This window comes from Asparagus officinalis, chromosome 4, assembly GCF_001876935.1.
Source record: "Asparagus officinalis chromosome 4, Aspof.V1, whole genome shotgun sequence".
NCBI classification, from domain to species: domain Eukaryota; kingdom Viridiplantae; phylum Streptophyta; class Magnoliopsida; order Asparagales; family Asparagaceae; genus Asparagus; species Asparagus officinalis.
Genome location: NC_033797.1, coordinates 93,486,298 through 93,503,803, shown reverse-complemented (window position 1 = coordinate 93,503,803; position 17,506 = coordinate 93,486,298).

The window sequence follows — 17,506 nt, the reverse complement described above, 5'->3', positions numbered from 1 at the left end:
AATTATCTACAATTTGAGACATAAGGTATATACATGAGGGTTTTCTTGTTTGGATTATTTTGCTCGACGTACTACGTCTCTTATTGTGGATTTTTAAGTATTAATTCCATCTAGTTGTATGACATTGTTAGTTGGATGATTGTTCTGATCGCTAGTTGCATGAACGACTTGTTACTTGATTGATTTTATGGAATTTCTAGTTGCACGTTCTTTTGTCATTTCGGTTTTCGTATCGTTTTTCGCCTAGGTTTTCGATCCTTCTATTTTCTTTTGTAGGGTCTTTCCATGTGCCATGCACGCTGACGTACACTTATTTTCTCTGGTGTACGTCAGACTTAGAAGAAGATCAGGTCCAGGTTAGAGATACGCCAGAGCCGAGTATTCTCAATAGGAGTGCCTAGCGGACGGAGCAGAAGAAGAAGCCGAAGCTTAGTTATTGGTCCTTAGTTTTCTCTTGTACTACCTTTTATTTCCATTTGATCAGCGTATTTTTACATTCTCCAGTATTTCTTTCAGATAGTTTTGTATAAGGGCATGTTGACCCGTATTTTTATGTCTTGGATGATATTCATCTGTGATATGTATTATTTTATTCTAAGTTTGTCTATTATATTCTTGCTATCTGTGATCAGGGACCCGTGACTTCGCGTTGTATTTATTTCTAGACGCTTAGCGTATTAGGTTGAGGAGAAATGTTTATTTTTTATTTATTCTCCTTAATCTAATACGTCGCGGGCTTGTTCACGTTCCGATTCCCCGATATTTTTAGGAAGCGGGGCGTAACAGGTTTTAGTGGTGACCCATGCAGGTCACGGTCCCGGTCCCGGTCCCGAGTTTTCACTAGTAAGAATATAATGGATAATTTAGACGCATATCATGATTTCATCCGTGAGACTATTCTTGAGCCCTTATCTTATCTTCTTGATAGATTTCGTTTCGTCCCTATTTTATCACTCTTCGACTCCGGAGTTTTTCATGGTTATTGTCCCATTGCTTCGTGATTAAACTCTCTTTGTATAACCTCTCTTTCCCCGTGCCAGTTATTATTTTATGTGTTATTATTTTTACACTATATTTTTTCTTGATTTGACTTATATGTTGTTTGGATGTATTGATTTATGCATTATTTATTATATTATTTTATGTATCACACACAGTGTTATATTGTGTGTTTTTAAAAAAAAATATACTATTATTTATATATTTTTAATTGTTCAAATCATATCATTAAGTGTTTTGCATTGCTCCAGATTTCATATATTCATTACGTAACGTATCTGATATTCAAATTATTTTCTTGTATTTAAAATATACTTTGGCATACTTATATGGTGTATGTGTGCACTTTTTCTGTCATGCCATTGTCAATTACTTATGTTCTAGATTAATATATATTGTTCATATTTTTAATTAGTTCATGATTTTAATATTCTACATATGCAGTATACTCTTATCCTTTACATTTTTAGTATATAGTTTTTATCAGTAAGTTTTGTCTTGTTTAGGTTATTTTAGTATGTTCACAATTGGTTTCGTTATTTCTAAGAGCAATGTATTTATACTTTAATATTCAAGCGTTTATTCATATTGTTAAGTTTGAGGTTTGAGTTACTATTTATATAGGTTTTTGTAATATTATCTTGTATCCTTGAATATTGTTCTTTTATAACTAATATAAAATATTATTTTAAATAGCATTTGTGGGTATGTATAACATTTACTCATAGGTTGTTTATAGTGTATTTACACATTTGTTGTTTGTTGCTTCGTTTTCGATATGTATTGTTTTGTCATTGTAACAATATATATATTGTATACGCGTGTTATTTTTTTGTATTTATTTTATGGTATTTTTAGATATTTATGTTTTTTATTGTGTCATTGTTTGTTGTTCATTCTCTATTCACTGTTTTTATTACTTGTGTTGTGTTTTACTTTTTCATTCTTTTATAATTACTACGTTTTATAGTGTATTCATGTATATTATTATATTTATAATGTATACTTTTTATTGGTCTATAGTCACTCATTTTTTTTCCAATATCAACTGTATAATCATGTTTATCTAAAATATATTGGTGTTTTATTATACGAAATTATGTTATTCTTATGTTTTCATTTGCTTATATACCTATTATACCTTTTATAGTTTTTGTTTTTTATATTATACTTCCTTATCTAGTAGTATGTTTGCGAGTGTTAGATTGTTAGTAAGCATTTATGTTACGGTGTATTCTACGATTTTTGTATATGTTAATTTATTTTGAGTTTTATACTGTCAATTTGTTCGTTACTTATTTAAATGCATTGAGTCCTTCAATTATGTTTTTCTTTGTCAGATTGGTATTTTTTATTATTTTAACTTGTATTGTTTTGCATTGTGTTACTCTTTTGTTTCGTTTTTCTTATTTTTGTATTTTTTGTAAACCATATTATATCAATATCATTTTATTCTTATGTTTTCTTTGAATAGGAGTTGTTATTTTTCGGTGTGAGTATGTGGTGTTACGACTTTATAGTTTGTGTATAGAGTTATTAAAGGTTGTTACAATGTGTGTGTTTGTTTAGCTTTGATTTTTTTATGTTTTTACATATTATATTTTGGTTACGTATTTAGTCGTAATATTTTGTAGTTTGTGTGTTTTACATTTTTGTAGTGTATTCTTGCTCATATTTTCATGTTTCAATTTGTGTATTGCTATACTATTATGATTCAGTATTTAATATTTTTATTATAATTTGTAGTTGTTTTTATTTTGTGTTGCATTTGTTTTATTAATTATACGTAGTGTACATATTAATTATACATGTTAGCTGTGTATGTTACCACATAACTTTGGTCACATTTTACCTTTCATGTACGTATTTTGTTATCATTATTGTTTAGTTATTTATCAAGATATATGTTTTTCTTGTATGTTTTTTATGTTGTCTTTAACTTTATTAATTTATTAGTTTATTTGTGTTATTTGGGTTATATTATTTATTAGTTAACATAGTTATTTTTACGTTTCATCAGTAGTTTCATAACTTATTTTAGGATATGAAATGAGTGTTATAAGTTTATACGACTTAGTTACAGATTTTGCACATTATAGATAGTTTGTTGTGTTTATTAGTTGTTTTTCTTTTGTTAGATTGTGTATATTTTACTTTAATATTGTATTTTATTGTCTATTCATTAATTATTTTAATTACTGTATTTATCAATTTTTCATATACTAAAGTCTCTGTATTATTGTTTTAGTTAACTGTTATGTCCATATTTAATTATTATTTTGGAAATTATTACATGATAGTTCATATGTTGTATTATGTTTATTCTTTATGTATATTGGATTTATAGTTTTTATATCATATTTGGTTATTCTAATACATATAATGATATAATAGTCATTGGTATATTTTGATATTATGTTCGTTGTGTAAATGTTATGAATACATAATTACATGATTGTTGCATATATTTTTATGTCTTTTATCTACGTCCATTATTGATATGTTTTACTTTCTATTATCAGCTATTATATGTATTATTTTTATTTTATAGATTACTATATGATATCGTGCATATCTTATTTTAATTCCGAGGGCGGAATTTGTTTTAAGAGGGGTAGAATATAAGGATCATGAAATTTTGATACTAGTTAAAATAATTTTTTTGGTATTTTAAAATATTTAATTATTATTTTTAAAAGAGTATTTGTATTTTCTTGATTTTCTATGATTTAAAAATATGATTTTATATTTATTTAAATGATATTAATATTTATAAATTAATTTTGTGCAGTGAAAATTTCTTGAATTAATCTGTTGTATTATTGATACTATTACGTATTATTTTAAATAATACGTTGTATTATTGTTACTATTACGTATTATTTCATGTATTATGTTGAATTATTAATTACATATTATTTGTGTAAATTATTGTATTATTTTAACTATTGCGTATTACCTATCGCATTAGCATAACTGGTATGTTTTATTACATAGATAATTATCATATAATTATTTGATTTTAAATATAAGTAATTATTTTTTATTTTATTATTCTTGTTTAATTATGTAATTTCTTGCATTATTTATACTATTGTGTATTATTAGTTGTAATACTACAACTAGTACATTTTAATATGTAGATAATTTTCATATATTTATTTAAAATTTTCCATAATTATTGTTATTTTTAATTAAATTTTCAAAACCCTAAATAATATATATATATATATATATATATATATATATATATATATATATATATATATATATATATATATATATATATATATATATATATATATATATATATATATATATATATATATATATATATATATATATATATAGGGAAAGTAATCTAAGACGCTGACACCCTTAGGCTCCCACCTAGGAGCGGCTAGAATCACATCAATTTCCCTAAGAATTTTTTTTGTGATTCGCTCATGTGAACTTGCATCTACACGTTCTTAACCCAAACACACACAATTTTGGGGTTGAACCGTGGTGTTTTGACCATTTATCGCACTCGCTACAATTTTAAACGGTTTCGAATCGACCTAGACCAAATTTTGCACGGCCTCAACGAATGCGTCAATACACAACGAGTCACCCCAAAAATTGGTAAGTTAATGTGTTCTGTTGGTTTAAGAACATGTAGATCAATGTTCAACGAGCCGCGATCGCCAATTTTTTTAGGAAATGATGTCGCATTCTAAGCAACGTGTCCCTTAGGTGCGAGCGCTAGGCGTGTCACCTTAGAATCACTTTTCCCATATATGATATATATATATAATATATATATATATATATATATATATAATATATATATATATATATATATATATATATGCCGAAAAGTGATCTAAAGGGTGACAACCCTAGGCTCCCACTAAAGACGCCGGCCTAAAATCACATTCATTTCCTAATTTTTAAATTTACGATCCGCTCGTTGATACTGATCTACACGTTACTTAATCCAAACATACAATTTTGGCGGCTGAACCCGTCGCTGTTTTGACTATTTATCCACTCGCTGTAACTTTTAACGGTTTCGAATGATTAGAACCTTTTGCCCACGCCGTGCTCAACGAATGGTCAAAAACACAACGGCGTTTCACCCCAAAATTGTGTGTTTGGTTTAAGAACGTGTAGATCAAGTTTTAATCTGAAGCCGGATCGCAAAAAAAAATTTAGGAAACTGCATGTGATTCTAGGCCGCGTCCTTAGGTGTGGAAGCCTAGAGTGTCACCTTAGATTTCACTTTTCCCTATATATATATATATATAATTACATGTTCCTCTGCTCCTTTTCTCTCTCTTCTCTTTTCTTCCCAACCGCCGCCGACCCCGACCCCCTCTCCTTCTCTCCCTTTCGTGGCGCCACCTGCCACCACCTACCTAACCCTCTCGCCCGCTCGCCCAGTCAGCTCCGCCTTCGATTGAGATCACGCCTCCCGTCAGCGCCCATCATCTCTCTCCTCTCTCCCCCGCCAAGTCACCGTCTCCAGCACCCCTGTAGCCACTACACCACGTAGATCGAGCTACGCCGCCACCGCTTGCCCCGCGTCCCTTCCCCGCCTGAGACAAAACCCGGTTCGCCGCCTCTGATCCACACTGGCTAACCAACTCGACACCCTCCAGACCCCCCATAGGCCCCTTCCTCCGACCGCCCAGCCCCCTCGTCCCACTCTCTCTATCGGGCCTCCCTTCGCCGACCGAGCCTCAGCCAACGCCGCCCCGAGCCCAAGCCTTTAAGTCTTCCTGCGTCGGCGACCAGCTGCAGCACCGGCCTCGACCTTCCTCATCATCGCCCCGAGACGCTCGCAGCTATCCTCACCATCGAGCTCCGCTAGACGAACGTCAACCCCGCTGCCCCCTCAGATCCGCCTACAGCCTTCGTCGCCGAGTTCCTCTAACAAACTCCGTCATCGCCACCGTCACACCGACTCTCGCCGAGAACTTGCACGTCAATGTCGATTCGTTCGACGAACCCCGAGGCAAGATCCCACTTGTTCAGATCTACAATTTTCTATTTATTATGAATTATCTGCAATTTTAGATCTGTTAATAATTATTTGCGTGAGCTTGTTGATGAAATTATGAATTATCTGTTTATGTTAATTTATGATATAATTATCTGCGTGGATTTGATGAATAATATTAAATAAATTGTAATTATGTGATAAATAGTATTTTCAAAATAATTATAAAATAATTAAAAAGAATTTATTTCGGCAACGGAATCATTTTCGGATAATTATATTAATTAAAAAGAATTTATTTGAGAACGGAATCATTTGAGGGAAATTATGATAAATTATAAGAAGTTATTTTGGAAAAGGAAATGTTTTCTGAATTAAGTAGTTGCTTTTCATGATTTATAATTCTTAATTTTGATTATCTGACATACCATGTTTTATTGCACGTGATTAGAGTTATTATTATCTCATTGTCGTGATTGAGAACCTTAGTAGTTCATGACTTAGTGGCCTCGTGCGTCATGAACATACCTAGTGACATGTATGGGTGTGTTGACTGAGTTTAGGTGGTGAACCAGAGTTTCAGTGTGGAATACGACTGTTGATTTAGAAAAATGGGGAAGAGTTAGGATGGGGAAGTTAATGTTCATGTGCTTGGATGTGACTGTTGATGTATCTTCCAACTTGCGCCAGTGAATTCGTGTAGTCACTGGGGTTGGTTGTTGGGTTAAAGTGAATTCGTGTAGTCACTTTAGTCCGTGACCTGTTTCGTCACCTGAGCTTTGCCTGAGTTCGAACCAGGCTGAGATCGGATTACTTGTAGTCTTCTGACCGATTCGTGTAGCGGTATTAGATGCACGTAAAGGATTCGTGAACAGTCAATTATCCAGTGATAAGAATGTTGACTTTATGTGAGATGTGGACCATTGTTAGCCCTTATGTTTTGATGATGTTTTTACAACCACCATTATCGGTACTAATGGCTTATTGAGTGTAAATGTAGTAAATTTATTTATCAAGCTCGTTAGTGCCATTAATGGAGGATGGATGGAATATATGCTACAACGATGATATCCAAAGGAGGAGGAGGCATAATGATGAAGCAATGTTAATTCAAGAACAACAAATTCATAAAGAAGCTTCATCAAACTTAAAGCTATCAAGACTCAAGAACTGTATTCTATATGAGGATTTTAGCTAGTTTTTATTTTCTCTCTAGTGCTAGAATGTAGGCAAAGAGTTACTGATTTTACTTAAAGCTATTGGGAATCACACACACGTTTTTCATACTTATGTTTTTAAGCGTTTTTCACAAAATACTATTTTTCACAAGTATGAGGACCTATCTGCAAAATTCTTTTTCCAAGCAGTTTGTTTTTAATATTAAAAACATTTTACAAAGTTTCAGAATTTTTAGAGGTCAAATAAATATTTTGCAAATATTTCAAGTTAGGTCAAAATCTGTTTTCTGCAAAATATCAGAAAGCGGTCGACCGGTCCGGTCGACCTCTCCCATAGTCATTTGTCAGTATTTTCTAGAGAGGTCGTCGGTCGACCGGTGCGGTCGACCAAAATTTTGATTTTCATATCGGTCGACCGCGCCGGTCGACCGATGATGGCTCTGCTTGTTTTCTATGTTTTCAAAGCGGCTGGCGGTCGACCGGTTTTTCGGTCGGTCGACCGACTAAATTTTTCGGTCGACCGAAGGATTATTTCGGACAATCAAAATTCCCTTCAGTCAACCGCGACTTTTTTCAAACGGTCATTTGCCTAGTAAACTGCGCTTACACTTAACTGTGTTTGGCACAGTCTGAGATAAGGGTCTGAAAAGGAGATTATTATCCTATTTGAAAAGATTGGGTTTTGTTTTAAATTGATTTAATCTCTTCTATAAAAACCCCAGACTTCTTCTTCTCCCTTAGCCCTAACGTTTTTGCAAAAACCAGAGAGTCTGCTGTTTCCTGAGAAAAATTTTTAAAGTCTGGTTTCTGTGTTTTCTCTCTGTTTTTAAGTGTGATTCACTTTCTAGCTTCAGTACTCTTTCTCTTTTCTATAGGGGATGTGTAAAGAGAGAGTCTTGCATCTTTTCTTCTGCTGTGTGAGTGAGATCTTGTGTAGATCAACTGTGAGGGAGAGTGATCTGTTGAGATCAAACTGTGTAGTGAGAGAGATCGTGTGGGATCGCTGTGTAGACTAAGTTCTGGCTTCCAAACCGGGTGTGTAGTGGATTTCTCCTCGAGAGTGGGGAACGGGGACGTAGGCCAGAGGGCCGAACCTCGTTAACACATCGCGCGTCAAGGATAACGATTCCTTTTATTGCATATTAGAGCCTCTTGACCCTAACCACCCCCCCTCTAGGGTCCAACAATTGGTATCAGAGCTTGGTCTCTATATCAGTTTTTGGTTTAACAACCTTAGAGAAAAGATCCAATGGAGGCTTCTTTCAATATGCATATGTTAGACACCTTAGAGAAAAGATCTAATGGAGGCCTCTTTGAATATGCATATGTTAGAAGGACAATCCACCACTAGACCACCACTCTTCACCGGGACTAATTTTGCCTATTGGAAGGCTAGGATGAGAATTTACCTCTGTTGCATTGATCTTGACATCCTAGAGCTCATAGAATATAAATATGTAGAGAAGTCCAAAGTCGAGAACATGTCCGATGATGAAAGACACCTTGCCAATCTCAATGCTAAGGCCATGAACGCCTTAATTTGTGGTCTTTCCCCCAATGAATACAATAGAGTTTCCACGTGTGCAACCGCATACGAAATTTGGCAAAAATTATGTGTCACACATGAAGGAACACCCCAAGTTAAGGAATCTAAGATTAGTGGACTCATGCATGATTATGAGCTATTTAAAATGCTTCCTAATGAATCCATTGATGCTATGTTTTCCCGTTTTACTAATATCATCAATGAATTACATGGTCTAGATAAGCAATTATCCATTCAAGAGATGAACTACAAGATACTTCGCTCATTGACTCCGGCATGGGAGCCCAAAGCTACGGCAATTGAGGAAGCTCATGACCTCACTACCTTAGCTCTTGATAGCCTCATCGGAAAGCTCAAAGTGCATGAGAAGAAGCTCAAGGGGAAGGAGAAGGAGGAAGTGCCATCACGAGAAGTTGAGGAGCCGTCACCAAAGTTGAAGACCATAGCTCTCAAAGGAGCTAGTGACAACTCATCTTCGTCGTCGGAGAGTGAAGTTGATTTTTCTAGAGAAGTGGCTCATCTCTCTAGAAGAATCTCTAGACTTATAAAAATGAACAAAAAATTTAACCCTCGATCTAACAACAAGTTTTCCTCTCGTGTAGGTAAATGTTTTGAGTGCAATGAACCGGGTCACATCGCTAAGGATTGCCCCAAGCTCAAAGAAAAGTACATGAAGTACAAGAAGAAGAAGGCTATGTATGCCGGATGGGAAGAATCCGAACCAAGTGACTCGGATAGTGATGAAGAAGGAGCCAAACTTGCTCTTCATGACCCAAATGTTTGTTTCATGGCAAATGAACATGAGGTAATATCCGAGGCCGAAAGTGAATCTTTCTATATGCAATGTGACATAGCTATGGCTTTAGAAGAGTTGAACTTTGAATTTAAAAGAATGTCTAAAGAATACTCTTCTTTCAAAAAATTGCATGCCTCTTGTGATATTAAGCTAGAACAACTAACAACCTCTCTTGCTCTAAAAGATGAATTGCTAGGAGATCTCGATTTCGAGAATAAGCAATTAAGATCAAAGATTGAAAGATTAGAAATTGAGGGTTGTAGGACTAGACCCACTCATGTTTTTGCTAATTATCATCAAAAGGGAAGGAGAAGGAGGAAGTGCCATCACGTGAAGTTGAGGAGCCGTCACCAAAGTTGAAGACCATAGCTCTCAAAGGAGCTAGTGACAACTCATCTTCGTCGTCGGATAGTGAAGTTGATTTTTCTAGAGAAGTGGCTCATCTCTCTAGAAGAATCTCTAGACTTATAAAAATGAACAAAAAATTTAACCCTCGATCTAACAACAAGTTTTCCTCTCGTGTAGGTAAATGTTTTGAATGCAATGAACCGGGTCACATCGCTAAGGATTGCCCCAAGCTCAAAGAAAAGTACATGAAGTACAAGAAGAAGAAGGCTATGTATGCCGGATGGGAAGAATCCGAACCAAGTGACTCGGATAGTGATGAAGAAGGAGCCAAACTTGCTCTTCATGACCCAAATGTTTGTTTCATGGCAAATGAACATGAGGTAATATCCGAGGCCGAAAGTGAATCTTTTTATATGCAATGTGACATAGCTATGGCTTTAGAAGAGTTGAACTTTGAATTTAAAAGAATGTCTAAAGAATACTCTTCTTTTAAAAAATTACATGCCTCTTGTGATATTAAGCTAGAACAACTAACAACCTCTCTTGCTCTTAAAGATGAATTGCTAGGAGATCTCGATTTCGAGAATAATCAATTAAGATCAAAGATTGAAAGATTAGAAAGAAAGACTAGAAATTGAGGGTTGTAGGACTAGACCCACTCATGCTTATGCCAACTATAATCACCATGGTAGAAATAGGTTTCATGGTTCTAACATTCGTACATACAAAAGAAATTTTGTATGCACCTATTGTATGAGACATGGACACATTTCTACTCATTGTAGAATTAAAGACAACCAAGATTTTTATGGATTGATATGGGTACCCAAAAGTACCAAGACTACTAACCACCAAGGACCCAAGACATGGGTACCTAAAGCTACTACACCTTCATCTTCTGTTGTAGGAAACGTCACGGCAACGACGTAAGGAGATGTGGTACCTTGATAGTGGTTGCTCACATCATATGACGGGCAACAAAGAGTTATTTGCAACCCTATCAAGGATTGAAGGAGGCAATGTCTCCTTCGGTGGTGGTGAGAAAGGTAAAATCATTGGTATCGGTTCTATTGGTAAGAAACCCTCACCCATTATTGAAGATGTTTATTTAGTAAATGGCTTGAATCATAATCTTCTTAGCATTAGCCAATTAAGTGATAAAGGTCTTGATATTTCTTTTAAACCGGATAAATGCATCATTAGTATGGATGGAAAAATTATTTTTATTGCTAATTGAAAATCTAATGTATACATTTTTGAGATGAATGAGTTAGTGAATCAAGATGTGAAGTGCCTTGCGGCTATTGATGAAAATCCTTGGATTTGGCATAAGAGACTTGGACATGCAAATATGGAGTTAATATCAAAATTGCCTAAGAAGAATCTTGTAAAAGGGCTACCTAGCTTGCACTTCATAAAAAGATACAATTTGTGAGGATTGTGCCAAAGGTAAACAAACAAAATCTTCTTTCAAATCCATCCATGAGGTATCGACTTCTAAACCCTTGCAATTACTTCATCTTGATTTATTTGGTCCTATGCGTGTTACCTCTCTTGGAGGCAAACACTATGTTTTTGTGATTATTAATGATTTTTCTCGTTTTACATGGACAATATTTCTTGCAAAGAAAAATGATTGTTTTGAAGAATTTGCTAATCATGTCAAAAGAATTGAAAATAAAAAGGATTTGAAAGTTGTTAAAATAAGAAGCGATCATGGTGGTGAATTTTAAAATGAATTTTTCTATGATTTTTATGCTCATCATGGTATAACTCATATGTTTTTCGCTCCTAGAATACCACAACAAAATGGTGTTGTTGAACGGAAAAATCGCACCATACAAGAGATGGCACGTACTATGTTAAACTCATTTGATTTACCAAAATACTTTTGGGCGGAAGCCGTCAATACGGCTTGCCATGTTTTAAATCGTGTTTTGATTAGACCAAAGCTTAAGAAAACTCCCTATGAACTTTATTATGGAAAAACTCCCTTCATTGGTTATTTTTGTGTCTTTGGGTGCAAATGTTTTATTTTAAATACAAAAGATCACCATGACAAATTTGATTCCAAAATTGATGTTGGTATTTTCTTGGGTTATGCACCTAGAAGTAAGGCTTATAGGGTCCTCAATAAACGAAGCCTCGTTGTTGAAGAATCTATAAACGTTACTTTTGATGAGACTAATGTTGGCTCTCAAGTTATTTTGCCTAGGAAAGATGATGATGATGATATTGAGGGAGGATTGGACTTGTTGCAAATCAATGATACTCCCTCTATAGAAGCTCAAAAGGATCCCTCTATAGAAGTTCAAAAGGATGTAGATAGCACCAATGCTCAAGAACAAGTTGAACCACCTAAAGCTTGGAAATTCACATCAAACCATCCAAAGGAACAAATCATTGGGAGCCCTTCAAAAGGAGTTATAACTCGCTCAAAAGCCTTGAGTGAATGTGGTAATGTTGCATTTCTATCTCAACTAGAACCTAAAAAGGTTAATGATGCTTTAAATGATGAGTTTTGGGTTTTGGCTATGCATGAAGAATTAAACAATTTTCAAAGAAATGAAGTTTGGAAGTTAGTTCCTAGACCTAACAATGCTAGTGTTATTGGTACTAAATGAGTTTTTAGAAACAAACTTGATGAACATGGCATTGTTACTAGAAATAAAGCTCGTTTAGTTGCCCAAGGATACAATCAAGAGGAGGGCATAGACTATGATGAAACCTTTGTACCGGTTGCAAGGTGGGAATCTATTAGGATGTTTTTGGCATTTGCTAGCTTTAAAAATTTCAAACTATTTCAAATGGATGTTAAAAGTGTCTTCTTAAATGGTTTTATAGAAGAGGAAGTGTATGTTGAGCAACCCCCCCGGTTTTATAGATCATGCTTTTCCTAATCATGTTTACCGGGTACAAAAAGCTTTATATGGGTTGAAACAAGCTCCTAGGGCTTGGTATGCTCGCCTCTCTAGTTTTCTTATTGAAAATGGTTTTTCAAAAGGATCAATTGATAACACTCTTTTTGTGAGAAAAAGGAAAAATGATTTCATTTTAGTTCAAATATATGTGGATGACATCATTTTCGGTGCTACTAATGAATCCTTGTGCAAGGAATTTTCTAAAGTAATGCAGGATCACTTTGAGATGAGTATGATGGGAGAGCTTACATTCTTTCTCGGGCTCCAAGTCAAGCAAACTAAGGATGGGATCTTCATTTCACAAAGCAAGTATGCGAAGGAATTGGTGAAGAAATTCAAGTTGGAGAATTCTAAGCATGCGCCTACTCCCATGAGTACTAGTGTTAAGCTTGATGCGGATGAGAGTGGTGAAGATGTGGACCAAAAACTATACCGATGTATGATAGGTAGTCTTCTTTATCTCACCGCTAGTAGACCCGACATCATGTTTAGTGTGTGTGCATGTGCACGTTTTCAAGCATCTCCAAAAGCATCTCATTTAATTGCGGTTAAAAGGATCATTAAGTATGTTAATGGAACTTTTAACCTTGGTTTATTTTATCCAAAAAGCACCTCTTTTTATTTATATGGTTTTTGTGATGCCGACTTTGCCGGATGTAAAGTAAATCGCAAGAGTACTAGTGGAACATGTCAATTCTTAGGAAATTCCCTTGTTTTTTGGGCTTCCAAGAAACAAAATTGTGTTGCATTGTCCACTACGGAAGCGGAATATATTGCCGCCGGTTTATGTTGTGCTCAAGTTTTATGGATGAAACAAAGCTTAGTTGACTATGATTTGACCTTTCAAAATATTAAAATATTTTGTGATAACACAAGTGCTATAAATATTTCCAAAAATTCGGTTTTGCATTCTAGAACTAAGCATATTGATGTGCGCCATCATTTCTTACGCGATCATGTAGAGAGACAAGATGTATCCCTCGTATTTGTTGACACAAAATCTCAACTAGCGGATATATTTACTAAGCCTCTTGGAGAGGATGACTTTTGTCGCATAAGAAATGGTTTGGGCTTATGCACTATGTGAACGTTCTACATTGCTTGATTGTTTAGTTGCATTTTGCATTTCTCTTTACCCCATTTTTTGATGGTGACAAAGGGGGAGAGAAATCTCCTAATTTGTTGCATATACTTAGGGGGAGCTCATAGATAGGGGGAGCACCTATCTATAAGCTATTTTATTTTTGCTCTTATATAATGGTTGGTTGTCATCATCAAAAAGGGGGAGATTGTTAGCCCTTATATTTTGATGATGTTTTTACAACCATCATTATCGGTACTAATGGCTTATTGAGTATAAATGTAGTAAATTCATTTGTCAAGCTCGTTAGTGCCATAAATGGAGGATGGATGGAATATATGCTATAACGATGATATCCAAAGGAGGAGGAGGCCAAGAGATGAAGCAACGTTATTTTAAGAACGACAAATTCGAATACAAGCTTCATCCGATTCAAGCTATATCAAAGCTCAAGTATTGTTCTCTCTATATGAGGATATTAGCTTTCTTTTGTTTTTCTCTCTAGTGCTAGAATGTAGGCAAAGAGTTACTGAGTTTACTTGAAGCTATTGGGAATCACACACACGTTTTTAAACTTGTGCTTTTAAGCGTTTTTCACAAAATACTATTTTTCACAAGTATGAGGACCTATCTGCAAAATTTCTTTTTCAAGCAGTTTGTTTTTAGTATTAAAAACTTTTTACAAAGTTTCAGAATTTTCAGAGGTCAAATAAATATTTTTTCAAATATTTCAGTCTAGTCAAAAACCTGTTTTTTGCAATATATCAGAAAGCGGTCGACCGGTCCGGTCGACCGCTCCCAAGACCATTCCTTACTATTTTCCAGAGAGGTCGTCGGTCGACCGGTACGGTCGACAGAAATTTTAATTTTCATATCGGTCGACCGTGCCGGTCGACCGATGATGGCTCTGCTTGTTTTCTATGTTTTCAAAGCGGCTGGCGGTCGACCGGTTTTTCGGTCGGTCGACCGACTAAATTTTTCGGTCGACCGAAGGATTATTTCGGACGACCGAAATTCCCTTCAGTCAACCGTGACTTTTTTCAAACGGTCATTTGCCTAGTAAACAGCGCTTACACTTAACTGTGTTTGGCACAGTCTGAGATAAGGGTCTGAAAAGGAGATTATTATCCTATTTGGGAAGATTGGGTTTTGTTTTAAATTGATTTAATCTCTTCTATAAAAACCTCAGACTTCTTCTTCTCCCTTAGGCCTAACGTTTTTGCAAAAACCAGAGAGTCTGCTGTTTCCTGTGAAAAATTTTCAAAGTCTGGTTTCTGTGTTTTCTCTCTGTTTTTAAGTGTGATTCACTTCCCAGCTTCAGTACTCTTTCTCTTTGCTATAGGGGTTGTGTAAAGAGAGAGTCTTGCATCTTTTCTTCTGCTGTGTGAGTGAGATCTTGTGTAGATCAACTGTGAGGGAGTGTGATCTGTTGAGATCAAACTGTGTAGTGAGAGAGATCGTGTGGGATCGCTGTGTAGACGAAGTTCCGGCTTCCAAACCGGGTGTGTAGTGGATTTCTCCTCGAGAGTGGGGAGCGGGGACGTAGGCCAGAGGGCCGAACCTCGTTAACACATCGCGCGTCAAGGATAACGATTCCTAACCCTATCTCTTTTACTTTAAATTGCATTACTGTTTCGTGGTTTGCTTGTGTTTGATTTTTATTGCATATTAGAGCCTCTTGACCCTAATCACCCCCCCTCTAGGGTCCAACAGACCAGTGGGTTTTAGGATGGCTAGTCACATGACCTTGTTTCTTAGCTAAGTATGAATTCCTGTGAGATGTAGGCCAGTTGTACTTGCTTTCCATACATAGATCGGGATTAATATTTAATTATCTATAATTTGAGACATAAGGTATATACATGAGGGTTTCCTTGTTTGGATTATTTCGCTCGACGTACTATGTCTCTTGTTGTGGATTTTTAAGTATTAATTCCATCTAGTTGTATGACATTGTTAGTTAGATGATTATTCTGATCGTTAGTTGCATGAACGACTTGTTACTTGATTGATTTTGTGGAATTTCTAGTTGCACGTTCTTTTGTCATTTCTGTTTTCGTATCGTTTTTCGCTTGGGTTTTCGATCGTTCTATTTTCTTTTGTGAGGTCTTACCGTGTGTCATGCACATTGACGTACACCTGTTTTCTCTGGTGTGCGTCAAACTTAGAAGAAGAGCAGGTCCATCTTGGAGATACGCCAGAGCCGAGTATTCTCAGCAGGAGTGCCTAGCGGACGGAGTAGAAGAAGAAGCCGAAGCTTAGTTATTGGTCCTCAGTTTTCTTTTGCACTACCTTTTATTTCCATTTGATCAATGTATTTTTATATTCTCCAGTATTTCATTCAGATAGTTTTGTATAAGGGCATGTTGACCCGTATTTTTATGTCTTGGATGATATTCATCTATGATATGTATTATTTTATTCTGAGTTTGTCTATTATATTCTTGCTATCTGTGATCGGGGACCTGTGACTTCACGTTATATTTATTTCCAGACGCTTCGCGTATTAGGTTGAGGAAAAATGTTTATTTTTTTATTTATTCTCCTTAATCTAATACGTCACAGGCTTGTTCACGTTCCGATTCCCCAGTATTTTAGGAAGTGGGGCGTGACAACTGCCAACTTCGTAAGTTCCCAAGTCTTGTTAGAGTTTAGGGACTTTATCTCATTTTTTATAGCAAGCTCCCACTTGCTTGCATCATCCACTCGACACGCTTTATCATAGCTTTCTGGATCTCCACCGTCACTCAATAATAAGTAGTTCAAATGACCTCTGGGCTGTAGTGATGAATACTTCGGATTTAGCTTTGGAACTCTTGCTGACCGCCTCAACTCTCTAACAGGTGAACCAACCTCTATATCTACCTCCTCTGAAGTAGTTTCCTCAATCATCTCTTCTTCAGCCTCTTCTCCTGCATCCTTATCAGAACTAGCTTCAAAGTTGCTTCCTTCTAGAACATCATCTAGCTCAAAGTATGTCGGCTCGGACTGCACTGAGCTTGTGGACTTAACAACATCACGATCTTTGTATAGGACTGCTTCATTGAATACAACGTCCCTGCTTCTGATGACTTTCTTGTTCTGTTCATCCCAGAACTTATAGCCAAACTCATCTCCACCATAGCCAATAAAATAGCATTTCAAAGACTTAGAGTCAAGTTTATTTCTAACATGATCACTCAAATGAACATATGAAACACAACCAAAAACTTTTAGGAGAGAAAGGTTTACCTTTTTTTTACTCCATACTTCTTCAGGTATTTTGTGCTTCAAAGGCACTGATGGTCCACAGTTGATTAGGTAGGCAGCAGTGTTGACTGCTTCTGCCCAGAATTGCTTTGGGAGTCCTGTTTGAAGTCGCATGCTTATAGCTCTTTTAGTCAATATTCTGTTCATTCGTTCTGCTATGTTGTTTTGCTGAGGTGTACCTGACACTATTCTCTCCAATCTGATGCCACTATCATAGCAAAACTTCTTGAACTCTGAATCTTCATATTCACCTCCATTATCTGATCGTAATTTCTTGACTTTCAACCCAGTTTTGTTTTCTACCATAGCCTTCCATCTCTTGAAGACTTCAAACACTTCTGATTTGTGTTTCATGAAACAGGAAGCGTGAACAGCTGGGACGACATGGAGACTAAGTTCCTCGC